The sequence below is a fragment of the Mytilus edulis genome, unplaced genomic scaffold, assembly GCF_963676685.1.
Source record: "Mytilus edulis unplaced genomic scaffold, xbMytEdul2.2 SCAFFOLD_135, whole genome shotgun sequence".
Lineage (NCBI taxonomy): Eukaryota > Metazoa > Mollusca > Bivalvia > Mytilida > Mytilidae > Mytilus > Mytilus edulis.
Window position 1 is genome coordinate 26,061 of NW_027268537.1, and position 19,619 is coordinate 45,679.

Here is a 19,619-nt window from a genome sequence, read left to right on the forward strand (position 1 = left end):
CAAACGGGAAAACCAACGGTCTAATCAATCAATCAATTGATCATGCTAAATAAGATTGGAATTATTTGGAAATCATTCTCAACTTATGCCTGGGCATACTTATAGTTTAAAATATACAATAGATATAGGAAGACAACTCTCCATCCAAATAACGATTTATAAAAGTAAACCGTTAAAGGTCAATGTATAGCACACAACAAGTGCCAACCACTAAAACTAAAGTCTCCTGTCTGTGGACAGGTACAATAGTATATGTGCAGTGATGTTTAAACATATTTTCTGGATATAACTAGTATACTTTTTAACATTTCAGATAGTTGAAATTGGAAGGTTCAACGTAGACGTTGTAATCACGGGCATTGATAAAAATCATGGGCAACAGCTTTTCTTTGGAGAAAAAAAAACTGCAACATTCTTTAATCATTTTTGTCAAAGATGAAAGTGGCAGCATCCGTGTATATCCTCAACCTTTATATATATTATGTATAATCATAAAATACAACTTACATTTAAATATTAAATATCAAGGATGAACACGAATGCGACAACTTCCGCTTCACACGAAAACCGTATACAATTGAACTTACATGCTAGAATTGTGAAGATTTTAGTAGTTTAGCATTACTGAATGGTGCTAGTATCCTATATATGTAGGTTGCTTTATCAAAAATAGCATGTTGCTGTCGAATAAATAACTAACAGATTAACTTTTAACAATTTTGTAAAACTGCTTTATTATTGGGCCAAAAAGCGGTCTTACTGGACCTCAAACTCCCCGGCAGTTCCAGTTCCGATCCGCATACGGGCCCGAATACTACTCTACACTAATTACTGCCTTCGGCTTTTTTCGTAGCCCGCTCTTCAAGATGTTTGACCCGGATTGACCTTTTGTTGCTACTGAAGCCAAGATGGCTGATACTTAAGCTTCAGATAATAATACACCCGTAGTGTTCTGAAAACAATAGTTGTAAGCTAAAAACAAAAATGCATATAATCAAAATAATATAAATAATTGTTTATTCATTAGGAAAAAAAAATTCTTCACAGTATGCAGTAGAAAATCATATTTTTTGTGTTTACGTTTGTCGTCTGCACGTATCGAATGAGCAGCTATCAATATCAATCATAGGCCTATACAGTACACTGAAATCATGATTATTGCAAATTAGACATAAACGTGTGCAGACGATTTAAATCTTCACGATTAAGCTCCAGCCCGCTGCCCAAAGACAGTACCAGACACAGCATTTGGCCATTACTGCTTCTGACTTTTGTCAGTTTTTGCAGTAAAAATGCTGCGATATTTTAAATTTACTGACAAGAGCTTTTAGAAAACAATAAAAAAAAAATGGATTTGAAGATATTTTGTAAAAGACTTATTTCCGTTTATCTAAGACAAATTTGCACAATTAATTATAAAAAAAAGGGTTATTTATGTCACATACAACATATGACTTCAAATATTAATGTCAAAACATAGGCCAGGGTTGTAGCGAACAAACAAGGATGTATTCCTGCAATAGAATATGTACTTTAAATATAATACCAAAAACAACAGTATTGCATTCCATTGTTTTCTTTTTATGCTATAGATGTTTGTGAGATCATTAGATAGAAGTGAAGAAAAGAAAAGGAAATGGAATAAAGAAAACAAAATAAATTAGGTATTTGAGTTTTTATAAAATACATCATTTGTTTCTGATATTGTTTGTTATTTGCATGTATTAATTTCTTTATCAAATAATGAAAAATTGCTATTAAAATGTATCTCGACTTGCAGTTGAATTAAAAAAGAATGCGCAATATTTACAATTGCATTATGAAGGAGCAAGCAAGTTATGTGTTCTAATACTTTTTGAAGTCAATCTAAGATTTAAGTTTATAAATATATGTGTCGCACAAAAATACTCAAAATATGTCATTATTCCTTTAAATTTAAAGAATATTTGAAGAAATTTGATAGATGTGTGTGAAATATGACTCCCTTTCAACACTTTTATATTATTTCTGTCATATTTCAAAAATGCACTTACATATACCACTATCTTAATTTTTCATATATACATTAAAAAATAGTATATTGCTTTTATTTCAACATAAAACAAAATATTATTAATTATACTCATCCTTATTTCATTATAACTTTCAGCTGCATCTACCAGAGGAACTCAATAATTTAGCTTGTACAAAGTCATTGATTTAGTTTCTTTATGGATTAATACACTTATTGCTAAAACATTGATAAGAATGACACTTTCAGAAATTATGAAACAGCTTTAGAATTCATCAGATGAAGTCCATGATTGGTACATTAAACATTAGCAAGTGTAAGTATCTTTACTATGCAAAAAAAAATTATGTGTATACTGTTAAAAAATTTTGATGCTGATTTTATTGTGTATGTATATATGTTTATTGTGTTTATTGTGTTAATATATGTTGGTCACAAACTGTAAAGTTTATACGACAATAAAATACTTGATTTGAGTATATAACAAATGAATCATGCCAGTTTAATTTGATTTATTTCTGTGATATTGAAAATTAACTTTTAAATGTCTACAATGTGTCTATCATTGAAGTATATTTCAGTAAATAAAAAGAAAAAAGTTTACTTACAAATGATCTGCTTAGCACAAAAATGGTTATATTACTTTCACAATCTGATTGAGTTAATCCAAAATTTAAATGCAAAGGGTAAATTTACATAATGGCATGTTTACATTACTATATATTTTAACTTTCTTTTTTATAATAGTTCTTTTCTTTTAAAACAAAATTTATTAGTTGTTTAAATGATAATCATATAGCATATAAAATGCTAATTTAAGGCAATAACCAGTTTTATTTCTTTCTTCCATCACATGTTCTAACACAATTTAGTTATAAATATTCAGATTTAAAATATTAAAATATGTGTTATTATATTTCCAGATCATCAATATCTCAACATGAATATTTGAAGAAAATCTAGTTACTTCACAAGCCTTGGAATCATGATATGGACATCCACATAAATTGAATCAACTTATCACCACGGGTGACCAATAAATTCTGACAAGACTATAAATGAAGTGAAAATTTAAATGTATACAAAATGGTTGTATTTTAAAAGTTCTGAACATTTTTAATTTCCTTTCATTGTTGTTTATTAAAACATTGTCTTCATATTTTTGTCAATCACTAGCCAGTAAACACTAAAGTTGCGAGCTTGAATCCAGCTCTTGCATGTGAACTTGACTCCAAACTTAATTGTGTAGGATTGTCAGTTTTCCCATCAAGGTCAGTGCTTTTCTCCAGGCACTCTGGCTTCCACCACCAACAAAAACTGATAGCCTCAATATATTCAAAATGTTGCACTTTAAAGTAACACTCAAACAATCAAATTCATATTTCTGTCATTACCATATTATAATGTTCAAGTAAAACACACTTACTGCAAGGTCTCTAAATAAAAAGATTAACCCACATGAAAAATATGGGACATTTCAATGGAGAAAATTAAGTCTTATTTATTTAAGGAATGACTGTAATATTTTTTCTGTCTATGAAGAAATAACATAAAAAATTTGTTGCACACTGAATAACGCGTATAGCGGGTTATTTTAACAGTGTGCACCACATTTTTTATGTTATTTCGAATAGACAGAAAAAATATTAGTCATTTCTTATAATTTAATTCTAAATTCCATTTTAAACCGTGGAAAACCATAAAAAAACGTTGATGACGTCACGGTCACATGATTAAATTATGTATATGGGCTCATAACAAAATAACGTCAACCAATCAGAAGATGTGTTACATCCGAAATTAAATTATTACAGAATAATTTATGAAAAACATTTATGACAAGTATAAACTAACAACCACTGATCTATAGGCTCCAGACTTGGGACATGCACATAACAAATATGGATTTTGAATGCATGTTTGTGATTGCTAAGTGATATACTGAACCTGGAACAGTGGTCTTAGCAACACACAACACTTAAAAAGTCAGATGAAATAGGCTCTTATTGTCAAATTGATAGAATTTTCAAAGGAAGGGAACATTTTTGTAAATAACAATTTGTTTTTTTGGATGGTAGTTTTGTTTAGATAGACGAGTCTTCTTTTTTTTTTGGATGTTTGTTTTGTTTTGATAGACGAGTCTTAACTATCAAAATAATTCAGCATACCGGTATGAATAACGGGAAAGGTGGAGAAAAGGTACATTGAACAATATACCAACTATACCATAGATGAAAAAATAAGTAATATAGTTTTCCACAACTCATGAAATGGAACTACTTTCACAAATGACCATACTGTTTCCTAAATGCTTTACTTGGTGTTGAAGGCTTTCTACTTGATTACAATTGCTTAAATAAACATAATTGGTTGTTTGTGGATAGTTGTCTTATTGGTAATCGCCTCACTTACTCTCAGTGTTGAAGACTTTCAATTTTATTATAATTCCTTGAATCAAACATATATGTTCTTGCATGTTAAGTTGTCTCATTGGTAATCCTATCACTTGTGTACTTGTTCTGCTTAAATCAATAGGATCATAAAGAATCCAAATCAATTAAAAATTCTTCTGAAAGAAATAATATTTCTATGGGTTCCGAGTCATGTTGGAATCCTTGGAAACACAGCTGTAGACCTTGAGGCAAAGAATGCCCTGGGTGATCCTCTATCTAACTGTGATATACCATATACTGATTTTAAATCTAATATTAGAGAATATGTTTTTAATATATTGAAAAATAAATGGAGTAAAAAAGATGATAATAAATTGCATGAAATTAAACCTAATTTAGGCAAACCTTTTAATAATATTATGTGCAGAAAAGATCAGTGTGTTATTACTAGATGTCGTATTGGTCATACTAGAATAACACACGAGTATCTTTTAAAAAATGAAGATGAACCACAATGTGTTCCTTGCAACTGCAAGTATACTATTAAACATGTTTTAATTAATTGTATTGACTTCGTAAGAAGCATTTCAATGTCAATAATATGTATGATTTATTTAATAATGTTCCATTTACAAATATTGTTGCTTTTTTAAAAGAAATTGGAATTTATTATAGAATATAAAAATGTTATTATATTTAAATCGATTTAAATTTTTATCACGTTATTTTACTGTTGATTTTTATTTGTATATACTCAATTTGCTTTAGTCAAGAATTTTAGTATATTGAAGGACTTTTTGTCTTATTTTAAAAATATGCTTTAAATTGTAAAAATATTCGAATTAGCTCTCGCCGCGATATAGCCTTTTATGTGCTAATAAGCGTAAAGCAACCAACAATCAATCAATCAATCATCCCGAATCAAACTCTAAAACTACTGACAAGATCATGTTAACTAGAGGCTCTAAAGAGCCTGTGTCGCTCACCTTGGTCTATGTGTATATTAAACAAAGGACACAAATGGATTCATGACAAAATTATATTTTGGTGATGTTTGAAGTTCTTACTTTACTGAACATTCCTGTTTCTTACAATTATATCTATAATGAACTTTGCCCATTAGTAACAGAGAAAGTTACTTGGTAAAAATTTACATAAATTTACCAAATTAATGAAAATTGTTAAAAATTTACTATAAAGGACAATAACTCCTTAAGGGGTCAATTGACCATTTAGGTCATGATTATTTATAAGTAGATCTTACTTTGCTGAACATTATTGCTGTTTACAGTCTATCTCTATCCTATCTATAATAGTATTCAAGATAATAAGCAAAAAAGGCAAAATTTCTTTACAAAATTACCTATTGGGGGGGGGGGGGGGGGGGGAGCAACCCTACAACCGGTTGTCCAATTCATCTAAACATTTCAGGGCAGATAGATAGTGTCTTGATTAACAATTTAACTCCTTGTCAGATTTGCTCTAAATGCTTTGGTTTCAGAGTTATAAGCCAAAATCTACATTTTACCCCTGTTCTATTTTTAGGCGTGGCGGCCATCTTGTTTACATGGCGAGGTCATCGGACACATTTTTCAAACAACATATCCCAAAGATGATTGTGGACAAGTTTGGATTAATTTTGCACAGTAGTTTCAGATAAGGTTTTTGTAAAAGATTACTAAGATTTACGTAAAATGGTTTTTTACCTGAAATCGGTCATTTGATCAAGACAATTTTTCAGTATGTATTGACAAATGTATTAGAAGTAAAATTGAAACAACCACAGCTTTATTTCAAAATTACACCATTTTCCCAGAAACATTTTTTCAGTAAATTTACTTCTTTTTGGATATTCATTCAGCTTTGACTTTTACTGCTTATTTTTCAACATTTTACTGTAAATTTGACATTTTTTTGGATAATTGTATATGATGTTACCTTAAATCGGTCATTTAATCAAGACAATTTTCTAATATGTAAAGATAAATGTATTAAAAGTAAAAATTGAAGCACCACAGCTTTATATAAAAATTGCAACATTTTCTCGGTAACATTTTTTTTAGTAAATTTTACTACTTTTTAGAAATTCATTCAGATTTGACCTTTATTGAAAAAATTTCATCATTTTACTGTAAATTTGATATTTTTTTGGATAATTGTATATGATGTTACCTTTAATCGGTCATTTGATCAAGACAATTTTCTAATATGTAATGATAAATGTATCCGAAGTAAAATTGAATAACCACAGCTTTATACAAAAATTACACCATTTTCTCAGTAACATTTTTTCAGTAAATTTTACTTTTTTTCGGATATTCATTCAGATTTTACCTTTATTAAAAATATTTCAACATTTTACTGTAAATTTGACATTTTTTTTGATAATTGTATATGATGTTACCTTAAATCGATCATTTAATCAAGACAATTTTCTAATATGTAAAGATAAATGTAGTAGAAGTAAAATTGAAGCACAACAGCTTTATATAAAAATTGCAACATTTTCTCGGTAACATTTGTTTTACAAAATTTTACTACTTTTTAGATAACTATTCAGATTTGACCTTTATTGATCATTTTTCAACATTTAACTGTAAATTTGACATTTTTTTTGGATAATGGTATATGATGATACCTTAAATCGGTCATTTGATCAAGACAATTTTCTAATATGTAATGATAAATGTATCCGAGGTAAAATTGAAGCACCACAGCTTTATATAAAAGTTGCAACATTTTCTCGGTAACATTTTTTTTTAGTAAATTTTACTACTTTTTGGATATTCATTCAGCTTTGACCTTTACTGATCCTTTTCAACATTTTACTGTAAATTTGACATTTTTTTTGATAATTGTATATGATGTTACCTTAAATCGGTCAATTAAACAAAACAATATTCTAATATGTAAAAGTAAATGTATTAGCAGTAAAATTGAAGCACCACAGCTTTATATAAAAATTGAAACATTTTCTAGGCAACATTTTTTTTAGTAAATTTTTCTACTTTTTGGATATTCATTTAGATTTGACCTTTATTGATCATTTTCAACATTTTACTGTAAATTTGACCTTTTTTTTTTGATAATTGTATATGATGTTACCTTAAATCGGTCATCTGATCAAGACAATTTTCTGATATATAATGATAAATGTATCCAAAGTAAAATTGAAACACCACAGCTTTATATAAAAATTGCAACAAATTCTCGGTAATATTTTTTTTAGTAAATTTATCTACTTTTTGAATATTCATTAAAATTTGACCTTTATTGAAAAATTTTGAACATTTTACTGTAAATTTGACATTTTTTTGGATAATTGTATATGATTTTACCTTAAATCGGTCGTTTGATCAAGACAATTTTCTAATATGTAATGATAAATGTATGAGAAGTAAAATCAAAGCACCACAGCTTTATATAAAAATTGCAAGATTTTTTTAGTTAATTTCACTACTTTTTAGATATTCATTCAGATTTGACCTTTATTGATCATTTTTTAACATTTTACAGGAAATTTGACATATTTTTGGAAAATTGTATATGATGTTACTTTAAATTGGTCATTTGATCAAGACAATTTTCTAATATGTAAAGATAAATGTATGAGAAGTAAAATTGAAGCACAGCATCTTTATATAAAAATTGCAACATTTTCTCAGTAACATTTTTTTTAGTAAATTTGACTACTTTTTGGATATTCATTCAGATTTGACCTTTATCATGTTTATTGATCAATTTTCAACATTTACTAAAAAAAAATGTTACTGAGAAAATGTTGCAATTTTTATATAAAACTGTTGTGCTTCAATTTTACTTCGGATACATTTATCATTACATATTAGAAAATGACTTGATCAAATGACCGATTCAAGGTAACATCATATACAATTATCGAAAAAAAAATGTCAAATTTACAGTAAAATGTTAAAAATGATCAATAAAGGTCAAATCTGAATGAATATCCAAAAAAGAGTCAAATTTACTAAAAAAAATGTTACTGAGAAAATGTTGCAATTTTTATATAAAGCTGTGGTGCTTTAATTTTACTTCGGATACATTTATCATTACATATTAGAAAATGACTTGATCAAATGACCGATTCAAGGTAACATCATATACAATTATCGAAAAAAAAATGTCAAATTTACAGTAAAATGTTAAAAATGATCAATAAAGGTCAAATCTGAATGAATATCCAAAAAAGAGTCAAATTTACTAAAAAAAAATGTTAATGAGAAAATGTTGCAATTTTTATATAAAGCTGTTGTGCCTCAATTTTACTTCGGATACATTTATCATTACATATTAGAAAACTGTCTTGATCAAATGACCGATTTAAGGTAACATCATATACAATTATCAAAAAAAAGTTTTCAAATTTACAGTAAAATGTTGAAAAATTATCAATACAGGTAAAATCTGAATGAATATCAATAAAATTGTCAAATTTACAGTAAAATGTTGCAAAAATATCAATATTGGTAAAAATGAATAAATATTCAAAAAGTAGTAAAATTTACTGAAAAAATGTTATTGACAAAATGTTGAAATATTTAAATAAAGCTCTGGTTAGTTCAAGTTTACTTCAAATACAATTGTCAATACATATTAGAAAATCATCTAGATCAAATGACCGATTAAAGGTAACATCATATACAATTATCAAAAAAGTTGTCAAATTTACAGTAAAATGTTGAAAAATATCAATATTGGTAAAAATGAATGAATATCCAAAAAGTAGTAAAATTTACTGAAAAAATGTAACTGAGAAAATGTTATTGACAAAATGTTGAAATTTTTAAATAAAGCTGTGGTTAGTTCAAGTTTACTTTAAATACAATTGTCAAAACATATTAGAAAATCATCTAGATCAAATGACCGATTAAAGGTAACATCATATATAACTATCAAAAACGTTGTCTAATTTACAGTAAAATGTTAAAAATTATCAATATTGGTAAAAATGAATGAATATCCAAAAAGTAGTAAAATTTACTGAAAAATTTTTACTGAGAAAATGTTGCAATCTATTAATAAAGCTGTGGTTAGTTCAAGTTTACTTTAAAAACAATTGTCAAAACATATTAGAAAATCATCTAGATCAATTGACCGATTTAAGGTAACATCATATACTATTATCAAAAAAGATTACAAATTTACAGTAAAATGTCGAAAAATTATCAAAAAAGTAAAATCTGAATGAATATCAATACAGTTGTCAATTTACAGTTAAATGTTCAAAAATATCAATATTGGTAAAAATGAATAAATAACCAAAAAGTAGTAAAATTTACTGACAAATGTTACTGACAAAATGCTGAAATTTTTAAATATAGCTGTGGTTAGTTCAAGTTTACTTATAATACAATTGTCAATACATATTAGAAAATCATCTGGATTAAATGACCGAATTAAGATAACATCATCTACAATTATCAAAAAAGATTTCAAATTTACAGTAAAATGCTGAAAAATTATCAGTAAAGTTTAATCTGAATGATAATCCAAAAATTAGTAAAATTTACTGAAAAAAAGTTACTGAGAAAATGTTGAAATTTTTAAATAAAGCTGTGGTGTTTTAAGTTTACTTTAAATACAATTGTCAAAACATTAGAAAATCCTTTTGATCAAATGATCGATTTAGGGTAGCATCAAATACAATTATCAAAAAAAATTTGAAATTTACCGTAAAATGTTGAAAAATTATCAAAACAGGTAAAATCTAAATGAATATCAAAAAAGTTGTCAAATTTACAGTGAATTGTTGAAAATTTATCAATAAAGATCAATCTGAATGATTATCCAAAAAGTAGTCAAATTTACTGAAAAAAAGTTACTGAGAAAATGGTACAATTTTTAAATAAAGTTGTAGTGTTTCAATTTTATTTCCAATACTTTGTCAAAACATATCAGAAAATTGTCTTGATCAAATGACCGATTTAAGGTAACATCATATACAATTATCAAAAAAGTTTTCACATTTACAGTAAAATGTTGAAAAATTATCAATACAGGTAAAATCTGAATGAATATCAATAAAGTTGTCAAATTTACAGTAAAATGTTGCAAAAATATCAATATTGGTAAAAATAAATAAACATCCAAAAAGTTGTAAAATTTACAGTAAAATGTTGAAAAATATCAATATTGGTAAAAATGAATGAATATCCAAAAAGTAGTGGAATTTACTGAAAAAATGTTACTGAGAAAATGTTGCAATCTTTTAATAAAGCTGTGGTTAGTTCAAGTTTACTTTAAAAACAATTGTCAATACATATTAGAAAATCATCTAGATCAATTGACCGATTTAAGGTAACATCATATACTATTATCAAAAAAGATTTCAAATTTACAGTAAAATGTCGAAAAATTATCAATACAGGTAAAATCTGATTGAATATCAATAAAGTTGTCAAATTTACAGTTAAATGTTGAAAAATATCAATATTGGTAAAAATGAATAAATATTCAAAAAGTAGTAAAATTTACTGAAAAATGTTACTGACAAAATGCTGAAATTTTTAAACATAGCTGTGGTTAGTTCAAGTTTACTTATAATACAATTGTCAATACATATTAGAAAGTCATCTTGATCAAATGACCGATTTAAGATAACATCATCTACAATTATCAAGAAAGATTTCAAATTTACAGTAAAATGTTGAAAAATTATCAATAGAGTTTAATCTGAATGATAATCCCAAAATTAGTAAAATTTACTGAAAAAAAGTTACTGAGAAAACGTTGAAATTTTTAAATAAAGCTGTGGTGTTTTAAGTTTACTTTAAATACAATTGTCAAAACATTAGAAAATCCTTTTGATCAAATGATCGATTTAGGGTGCATCAAATACAATTATCAAAAAAGATTTGAAATTTACCGTAAAATGTTGAAAAATTATCAAAACAGGTAAAATCTGATTGAATATCAATAAAGTTGTCAAATTTACAGTTAAATGTTGAAAAATATCAATATTGGTAAAAATGAATGAATATCCAAAAAGTAGTGGAATTTACTGAAAAAATGTTGCTGAGAAAATGTTGCAATCTTTTAATAAAGCTGTGGTTAGTTCAAGTTTACTTTAAAAACAATTGTCAATACATATTAGAAAATCATCTAGATCAATTGACCGATTTAAGGTAACATCATATACTATTATCAAAAAAGATTTCAAATTTACAGTAAAATGTCGAAAAATTATCAATACAGGTAAAATCTGATTGAATATCAATAAAGTTGTCAAATTTACAGTTAAATGTTGAAAAATATCAATATTGGTAAAAATGAATAAATATTCAAAAAGTAGTAAAATTTACTGAAAAATGTTACTGACAAAATGCTGAAATTTTTAAACATAGCTGTGGTTAGTTCAAGTTTACTTATAATACAATTGTCAATACATATTAGAAAGTCATCTTGATCAAATGACCGATTTAAGATAACATCATCTACAATTATCAAGAAAGATTTCAAATTTACAGTAAAATGTTGAAAAATTATCAATAGAGTTTAATCTGAATGATAATCCCAAAATTAGTAAAATTTACTGAAAAAAAGTTACTGAGAAAACGTTGAAATTTTTAAATAAAGCTGTGGTGTTTTAAGTTTACTTTAAATACAATTGTCAAAACATTAGAAAATCCTTTTGATCAAATGATCGATTTAGGGTGCATCAAATACAATTATCAAAAAAGATTTGAAATTTACCGTAAAATGTTGAAAAATTATCAAAACAGGTAAAATCTAAATGAATATCAAAAAAGTTGTCAAATTTACAGTGAATTGTTGAAAATTTATCAATAAAGATCAATCTGAATGATTATCCAAAAAGTAGTCAAATTTTCTGAAAAAAAGTTACTGAGAAAATGGTACAATTTTTAAATAAAGTTGTAGTGTTTCAATTTTACTTCCAATACTTTTGTCAAAACATATTAGAAAATTGTCTTGATCAAATGACCGATTTAAGGTTACATCATATACAATTATCAAAAAAGTTTTCACATTTACAGTAAAATGTTGAAAAATTATCAATACAGGTAAAATCTGAATGAATATCAATAAAGTTGTCAAATTTACAGTAAAATGTTGCAAAAATATCAATATTGGTAAAAATAAATAAACATCCAAAAAGTAGTAAAATTTACTGAAAAAATGTTATTGACAAAATGTTAAAATTTTTAAAGAAAGCTGTGGTTAGTTCAAGTTTACTTTAAATTCAATTGTCAATACATGTTAGAAAATCATCTAGATCAAATGACCGATTAAAGGTAACATCATATACAATTATCAAAAAAGTTGTAAAATTTACAGTAAAATGTTGAAAAATATCAATATTGGTAAAAATGAATGAATATCCAAAAAGTAGTGGAATTTACTGAAAAAATGTTGCTGAGAAAATGTTGCAATCTTTTAATAAAGCTGTGGTTAGTTCAAGTTTACTTTAAAAACAATTGTCAATACATATTAGAAAATCATCTAGATCAATTGACCGATTTAAGGTAACATCATATACTATTATCAAAAAAGATTTCAAATTTACAGTAAAATGTCGAAAAATTATCAATACAGGTAAAATCTGATTGAATATCAATAAAGTTGTCAAATTTTCAGTTAAATGTTGCAAAAATATCAATATTGGTAAAAATGAATAAATATCCAAAAAGTAGTAAAATTTACTGAAAAAATGTTATTGACAAAATGTTAAAATTTTTAAAAAAAGCTGTGGTTAGTTCAAGTTTACTTTAAATACAATTGTCAATACATGTTAGAAAATCATCTAGATCAAATGACCGATTAAAGGTAACATCATATACTATTATCAAAAAAGTTGTCAAATTTACAGTAAAATGTTGAAAAATATCAATATTGGTAAAAATGAATAAATAACCAAAAAGTAGTAAAATTTACTAAAAAATGATACTGACAAAATGCTGAAATTTTTAAATATAGCTGTGGTTAGTTCAAGTTTACTTATAATACAATTGTCAATACATATTAGAAAATCATCTTGATCAAATGACCGATTTAAGATAACATCATCTACAATTATCAAAAAAGATTTCAAATTTACAGTAAAATGTTGAAAAATTATCAATAGAGTTTAATCTGAATGATAATAAAAAAATTAGTAAATTTTACTGAAAAAAAGTTACTGAGAAAATGTTGAAATTTTAAATAAAGCTGTGGTGTTTTAAGTTTACTTTAAATACAATTGTCAAAACATTAGAAAATCCTTTTGATCAAATGATCGATTTAGGGTAGCATCAAATACAATTATCAAAAAAGATTTCAAATTTACCGTAAAATATTGAAAAATTATCAAAAGAGGTAAAATCTGAATGAATATCAAAAAAGTTGTCAAATTTACAGTGAATTGTTGAAAATTTATCAATAAAGATCAATCTGAATGATTATCCAAAAAGTAGTAAAATTTACCGAAAAAAAGTTACTGAGAAAATGGTGCAATTTTTAAATAAAGCTGTGGTGTTTCAATTTTACTTCCAATACATTTGTCAAAACATATTAGAAAATTGTCTTGATCAAATGACCGATTTAAGGTAACATCATATACAATTATCAAAAAAGTTTTCAAATTTACAGTAAAATGTTGAAAAATTATCAATACAGGTAAAATCTGAATGAATATCAATAAAGTTGTCAAATTTACAGTAAAATGTTGCAAAAATATCAATATTGGTAAAAATAAATAAACATCCAAAAAGTAGTAAAATTTACTGAAAAAATGTTATTGACAAAATGTTAAAATTTTTAAAGAAAGCTGTGGTTAGTTCAAGTTTACTTTAAATTCAATTGTCAATACATGTTAGAAAATCATCTAGATCAAATGACCGATTAAAGGTAACATCATATACAATTATCAAAAAAGTTGTCAAATTTACAGTAAAATGTTGAAAAATATCAATATTGGTAAAAATGAATGAATATCCAAAAAGTAGTGAAATTTACTGAAAAAATGTTGCAATCTTTTAATAAAGCTGTGGTTAGTTCAAGTTTACTTTAAAAACAATTGTCAATACATATTAGAAAATCATCTAGATCAATTGACCGATTTAAGGTAACATCATATACTATTATCAAAAAAGATTTCAAATTTACAGTAAAATGTCGAAAAATTATCAAAAAGGTAAAATCTGAATGAATATCAATAAAGTTGTCAAATTTACAGTTAAATGTTGAAAAATATCAATATTGGTAAAAATGAATAAATAACCAAAAAGGGGTAAAATTTACTGAAAAATGTTACTGACAAAATGCAGTAAAAACAGACTTGTCATTGGTTTATTAATATTTTTTCTACATTTGCCTATAAATTTGATAATTTTAGAAATCAACCATATTCTATAGGTTATTATATTGACAGTAAAAACAGACATGTCATTGGTTTAATAATATTTTTTTTACATTTGCCTATAAATTTGATTATTTTTTGATAATTTTTGAAATCGACCATATTCTATAGGTAATTATATTGACAGTAAAAACAGACCTGTCATTAGTTTAATAATATTTTTTCTACATTTGCCTATGATTTTCACATTTGCCTATTTATTTGATAATTTTTTTGATAATTTTAGAAATCGACCATATTCTATAGGTAATTATATTTACAGGAAAAACAGCCCTGTCATAGGTTTAATAATATTTTTTCTACATTTGCCTTTAAATTTGATACCTTTTAAGATAATTTTGGAAATCGACCATATTCTATAGAGTATTATATTGACAGTAAAAACAGACCTGTCATTGGTTTAATAATATTTTTTCTACATTACCCTATCAATTTGATAATTATAGAAATCGACCATGTTCTATAGATAATTTTATTGACAGTCAAAACAGACCTGTCATTGGTTTAATAATATATTTTCTACGTTTGCCTATAAATTTGATACCTTTTTTTATAATTTTTGAAATCGACCATATTCCATAGGCAATTATATTGACAGTAAAAACAGACCTGTCATTGGTTTAATAATATTTTTCCTACATTTGCCTCAAACTTGATACCTTTTTTGATCATTTTAGAAATCGACCATATTCTATAGGTAATTATATTGACAGTAAAAATAGACCTGTCATTGGTTTGATAATATTTTTTTCTACATTTGCCTTTAAATTTGCCTTTTTAGATAATTTTAGAAATCGACCATATTCTATAGGTCATTATACTGACAGGAAAAACAGACCTGTCATTGGTTTAATAATATTTTTTCTACATTTGCCTATAAATTTGATAATTTTAGAAATCGACCATATTCTTTAGAGAATTATATTGACAGTAAAAACAGACCTGTCATTGGTTTAATAATATTTTTTCTATATTTGCCTATAAATTTGATTATTTTAGAAATCGACCATATTCTATAGAAAGCTATATTGACAGTAAAAACAGACCTGTAATTGGTTAAATAATATTTTTTTCTACATTTGCCTAAAACTTGATACCTTTTTTGTTTATTTTAGAAATCGACCATATTCTATAAGTAATTATATTGACAGTAAAAACAGACCTGTCATTGGTTTAATAATATTTTTTCTACATTTGCCTTTAAATTTGATAACTTTTTTGATAATTTTAGAAATCGACCATATTCAATAGGTACTTATATTGACAGTAAAAATTGACCTGTCATTGGTTTGATAATATTTTTTCAATATTTGCCTATATATTTGATACCTTTTTTGATTATTTTAGAAATCGACCATATTCTATAGGTAATTATATTGACAGTAAAAACAGACCTGTCATAGGTTTAATAATATTTTTTCTACATTTGCCTTTAAAATTGATACTTTTTTAGATAATTTTGGAAATCGACCATATTCTATAGATAATTATATTGACAGTAAAAACAAACCTGTCATTGGTTTAATAATATTTTTTCTACATTTCCCTATCAATTTGATAATTTTAGAAATCGACCATATTCTATAGAGAATTTTATTGACAGTAAAACAGACCTGTCATTGGTTTAATAATATTTTTTCTACATTTGCCTAAAAATTTTATACCTTTTTTGATAGTTTTAGAAATCGACCATTCTCTACAGAGAATTATATTGACAGTAAAAACAGACCCTTATTGGTTTAATAATATTGTTTCTACATTTGCCTATAAATTTGATGCATTTATTGATCATTTTAGAAATCGACCATATTCTATAGGTAATTATATTGACAGTACAAACATACCTGTTATTCTTTTACTTTTCTACATTGGCTAGAGGTATAGGGGGAGGGTTGAGATCTCATAAACATGTTTAACCCCGCCGCAATTTTGTGCCTGTCCCAAGTCAGGAGCCTCTGGCCTTTGTTAGTCTTGTATGATTTTAAATTTTAGTTTCTTGTGTATAATTCGGAGTTTAGTATGACGTCCACTATCACTGTACTATTATGCATATTTTAGGGGCCAGCTGAAGGACACCTACGGGTGCGGGAATTCTCGCTACATTGAAGACCCATTGGTTGCCTTCGGCTGTTGTTTGCTCTATGGTCGGGTGGTTGTCGCTTTGACATATTCACCATTTCCTTTCTCAATTTTACTGTCATAGGTTAAATAATATTTTTTCTACATTTGCCCTTAAATTTGATACCTTTTTAGATAATTTTAAAATCGACCATATTCTATAGAAAGCTATATTGAAAATAAAAACAGACCTGTAATTGGTTAAATAATATTTTTTCTACATTTGCCTCAAACTTGATACCTTTTTTGTTTATTTTAGAAATCGACCATATTCTATAGGTAATTATATTGACAGGAAAAACAGACCTGTCATTGGTTTAATAATATTTTTTCTACATTTGTCTTTAAATTTGATACCTTTTTAGATAATTTTAGAAATCGACCATATTCTATAGGTAATTATATTGACAGGAAAAACAGACCTGTCATTGGTTTAATAATATTTTTTTCTACATTTGCCTTTAAATTTGATATCTTTTTAGATAATTTTAGAAATCGACCATATTCTATAGGTCATTATACTGACAGGAAAAACAGACCTGTCATTGGTTTAATAATATTTTTTCTACATTTGCCTATAAATTTGATAATTTTAGAAATCGACCATATTCTTTAGAGAATAATATTGACAGTAAAAACAGACCTGTAATTGGTTAAATAATATTTTTTCTACATTTGCCTAAAACTTGATACCTTTTTTGTTTATTTTAGAAATCGACCATATTCTATAAGTAATTATATTGACAGTAAAAACAGACCTGTCATTGGTTTAATAATATTTTTTCTACATTTGCCTTTAAATTTGATACCTTTTTAGATAATTTTAGAAATCGACCATATTCTATAGGTCATTATACTGACAGGAAAAACAGACCTGTCATTGGTTTAATAATATTTTTTCTACATTTGCCTATAAATTTGATACCTTTTTTGTTAATTTTAGAAATCGACCATATTTTCTAAGTAATTATATTGACAGTAAAAACAGACCTGTCATTGGTTTAATAATATTTTTTCTACATTTGCCTTTAAATTTGATACCTTTTTAGATAATTTTAGAAATCGACCATATTCTATAGGTAATTATATTGACAGGAAAAACAGACCTTTCATTGGTTTAATAATATTTTTTCTACATTTGCCTATAAATTTGATAACTTTTTTGATAATTTTAGAAATCGACCATATTCAATAGGTACTTATATTGACAGTAAAAATTGACCTGTCATTGGTTTGATAATATTTTTTCAATATTTGCCTATATATTTGATACCTTTTTTTATTATTTTAGAAATCGACCATATTCTATAGGTAATTATATTGACATTAAAAACAGACCTGTCATAGGTTTAATAATATTTTTTCTACATTTGCCTTTAAAATTGATACTTTTTTAGATAATTTTGGAAATCGACCATATTCTATAGATAATTATATTGACAGTAAAAACAAACCTGTCATTGGTTTAATAATATTTTTTCTACATTTGCCTATCAATTTGATAATTTTAGAAATCGACCATATTCTATAGAGAATTTTATTGACAGTAAAAACAGACCTGTCATTGGTTTAATAATATTTTTTCTACATTTGCCTAAAAATTTTATACCTTTTTTGATAGTTTTAGAAATCGACCATTCTCTACAGAGAATTATATTGACAGTAAAACCAGACCTTTATTGGTTTAATAATATTGTTTCTACATTTGCCTATAAATTTGATACATTTTTTGATCATTTTAGAAATCGACCATATTCTATAGGTAATTATATTGACAGTACAAACATACCTGTCATAGGTTAAATAATATTTTTTTCTACATTTGCCCTTAAATTTGATACCTTTTTAGATAATTTTAAAATCGACCATATTCTATAGAAAGCTATATTGACAATAAAAACAGACCTGTAATTGGTTAAATAATATTTTTTCTACATTTGCCTCAAACTTGATACCTTTTTTGTTTATTTTAGAAATCGACCATATTCTATAGGTAATTATATTGACAGGAAAAACAGACCTGTCATTGGTTTAATAATATTTTTTCTACATTTGCCTTTAAATTTGATACCTTTTTAGATAATTTTAGAAATCGACCATATTCTATAGGTAATTATATTGACAGGAAAAACAGACCTGTCATTGGTTTAATAATATTTTTTCTACATTTGCCTATAAATTTGATAACTTTTTTGATAATTTTAGAAATCGACCATATTCCATAGGTACTTATATTGACAGTAAAAATAGACCTGTCATTGGTTTAATAATATTTTTTCTACATTTGCCTATAAATTTGATACCTTTTTTGATTATTATAGAAATCGACCATATTCTATAGGTAATTATATTGACAGTAGAAACAGACCTGTCATAGGTTTAATAATATTTTTTCTACATTTGCCTTTTAATTTGATACTTTTTTAGATAATTTTGGAAATCGACCATATTCTATACATAATTATATTGACAGTAAAAACAAACCTGTCATTGGTTTAATAATATTTTTTTCTACATTTCCCTATCAATTTGATAATTTTAGAAATCGACCATATTCTATAGAGAATTTTATTGACAGTAAAAACAGACCTGTCATTGGTTTAATAATATTTTTTCTACATCTGCCTAAAAATTTTATACCTTTTTTGATAGTTTTAGAAATCGACCATTCTCAACAGAGAATTATATTGACAGTAAAAATAGACCTGTCATTGGTTTAATA

At 25.8% G+C, this 19,619-nt stretch overlaps 1 long non-coding RNA gene across 1 annotated transcript; it reads left to right on the forward strand.

Moving 5' to 3' along the window:
• Window positions 1-825: 825 nt before the first annotated feature.
• LOC139507648 (uncharacterized) lies at window positions 826-3,168 on the forward strand. Its single transcript, XR_011660787.1, has 4 exons — window positions 826-967; window positions 1,593-1,664; window positions 2,150-2,327; window positions 2,935-3,168. It is a non-coding gene; the product is annotated as an uncharacterized lncRNA (long non-coding RNA).
• Window positions 3,169-19,619: the final 16,451 nt, after the last annotated feature.